The sequence below is a fragment of the Vicia villosa genome, unplaced genomic scaffold, assembly GCF_029867415.1.
Source record: "Vicia villosa cultivar HV-30 ecotype Madison, WI unplaced genomic scaffold, Vvil1.0 ctg.002032F_1_1, whole genome shotgun sequence".
Lineage (NCBI taxonomy): Eukaryota > Viridiplantae > Streptophyta > Magnoliopsida > Fabales > Fabaceae > Vicia > Vicia villosa.
In genome coordinates, this window is record NW_026705820.1 from 138,211 (window position 1) to 141,052 (window position 2,842).

At 30.0% G+C, this 2,842-nt stretch overlaps 1 non-coding gene across 1 annotated transcript; it reads left to right on the top strand.

Annotated features, from left to right (window-relative positions):
• Nucleotides 1-2,238: 2,238 nt before the first annotated feature.
• On the top strand, nucleotides 2,239-2,320 carry TRNAS-CGA (transfer RNA serine (anticodon CGA)). The gene has a single exon. It is a non-coding gene; the product is annotated as a tRNA-Ser (tRNA).
• The last annotated feature ends 522 nt before the right edge of the window (nucleotides 2,321-2,842 follow it).

The following is a 2,842-nucleotide window of genomic DNA, read 5'->3' on the forward strand; positions in this document are numbered from 1 at the left end:
TGGAACTCCAAAGTGTTTTTACCAGCAGCTTTTCCTGTCATTCCTACACCTGAGATTCCTGCCTCTGAATTTCCTTTTCTTCATGCCTCCACCAAAAAATCTGATACTGAAGAATGATTGTTGTTTTCCCTTCCCCCTTCTTTTTGTTGGATGTCAAAAGGGGGAGTATTACTTAAGTTTACTTAAGTTTTATGTATTCTTGTTTTTCGTTTTTTCTTGCTTTTGTTTTTATCTTATGCTAGTTTTATTAGTTTGTTTGCATCTTCCTATTTCAATTATCAACCATGTAAACTTGGTATGAAATGGACAAAGAAATGAGGAAATTTTGTATTATATATCTAGTCTCAACCAAGCTTCTTATTCCAACATAATTATAACAAACAAACATCCTGCATATAATCAGGGGGAGAAAATATAAAAACAGTTAGTCTTCGAAAGACTAAAATAGGTTATTCAAGATATTAACTCTCTCACAAGACTTTGTTTATGCTTTACAAAAGATTAACTCAATACACCTTGAGTAAAGTTTGTAATATCACTCAAAGAGTCTTCACTACTAAAAATAAAAGGAAACACGTGGACCTCTTGTTTTCAAATAAATTCAAACATGAGTAAAGTGTTATCACATCCTCTAGTTCATCTACTCAAAGGACAAAACTCATGAAGCCTCAAAGTACAATTCTGGCAAAGTATTCTCAACGGATATTTCTCAAACAAGGCTATAAAAACATCACCAACCTACTGCAAAGATCATCAAATGAAAAAGAAAAGATCAATCACACACATTCTTTATAAGTCTCATTTTATTTTAACATAAGAAGTTCTTTTCAAAAGGAAAGTTTTTCCACTGCTAGATAGTGAGTTAACTTTGTATCAAAATTTACATTCAGTATATCCTCAAGAGATATCAAACCTTGAAAGGAATAGAGTAGAAAAATCTAAAGTGGTGAAAGCTTTAGTAAGTGTAAAAGCCTTTTTAGGCTCTGTAAGAATTGTCACGTTTATCCCTCTTTAGGATAACGATGTGAGGAATAGAAAATTTTCACTCTGTGTGAGGACTGGAGTAACTAAATTGGTGAACCAGTATAAAGTACTATGTGTATTTGCTTTATTATTTTTTTCCTACTTATCACTACAATTTCTAACTACTCAAATCATTGTAAAAACGAAAAAGGGGTCACTATTCAAAACCCCCCCTTTCTAGTGACATTTCTTGTTCCAACATTTAGACGCAAGACATCAAACCGTGTGGTCATGAATTTAGGATCATTCAGTCCCATAAGTAATTGGTCAAGACTTTACTTATGATATTTAATTTAATTTGGATAACATGAATTCTATGATATTTTGTTTATTTTTAAACATAAAAATACTTTTTTGTTCCATTAAAGCAGCTTAGTCGATAATTATACAGAGACATCATATTGTAGAAACGCGAGTTAGAATCCGCAACATTTAATTTCTTCACTTTTAAAAGAGGAAAATTCAGGTCATTAAATTACTAGACGAAAAGTGACAATGATGGACCGAAAAACATATTTTAAAATGTGACACATGAGCGTTTTTGTAGCAAAAGTGAGGATGATGGACTAAAAGTGTTTAAAGACAAAATAGGGGGACTAAAATCGTAAAAACACAAAAATAGAGGAATCAAAATTGTAATTTAGCCTAATATTTTTATTAATTTTCTTAATTTTTTGAAAACAAAATTATCCAATAATTTCCTATTCAAAAGACCAATTTTGAGATCAATAACAAAAGAAAAAGACCAATTTTGAGATCTACTCCACAATTATGTAATACATAGTCCCACTAAATAGCCCTACGACATTCCTAAAAAAACATGACATGTCCTATAAAAAAACACTCGTTGTTTATGAAGAACATTATTTTAACTTCTCAGCAAATCTCAGGAAAACAAAAACAAAGGGCAAACTTAAAAGTCAAGCTATATATGTAGCCTGGCACTTTTATTAATATATCTTGATTTCTACAAACTGTTTTTATATACGTGCACCAACACCATAGTCCAATATTTTAATTGCCCTCATGACCCTGTCTCTCTTTTTCTTTATTTTATGGTGTCAACTGTCAATTAATTGACCTAATTTACAATGTAAGTCTTTTTCTTGGCACGTGCATCCGGGACCAAATCAGTCTTTACTCCACTAGCTTTTTAATTCGATTTCGTTGAATATTATATATTATATTTCATCGTTTTGTTAACTGATCACACAAGTCGATATGTCCGAGTGGTTAAGGAGACAGACTCGAAATCTGTTGGGCTATGCCTGCGCAGGTTCGAATCCTGCTGTCGACGATTTCTTTTTATTTTCGCTTTTTTACTACTTATGCAACAGAGAACGTAACAGTTTATTTTTCTTTTTATTTTCGCTTTTTTACTAGTTATGCAACAGAGAACGTAACAGTTTAAATAAAGAGTAATCGGATAATTGAATTTAGGAGTATCACAAAGGCAATTTGACTTTTGTAACAATTATGACACGTCATATATATGAAAAAATATTGCTCAAACTTCAAAGTCAGTATAATACTTGTTAATACATATATTTTAATAACCAATGACAACTTTAAAAATAAAATTATATCAACGTAAAGTACTTAATCATGGAAATAAAACTTAATCATGAAAAAAAATTACAAACACATGCCTTTAATAGGTAAAATAACACAAATTATTTAAATGTTAATAAACATAACATAGAAATAACATGTAAAAATTAATTTCAATTAAATTTTAATAATTTTTATTATATTGGAGTTATTTTTGTTGACAAATTTAAATTGTACTGTTTCAATTTTTTTTTCAGGGACCTTCTTA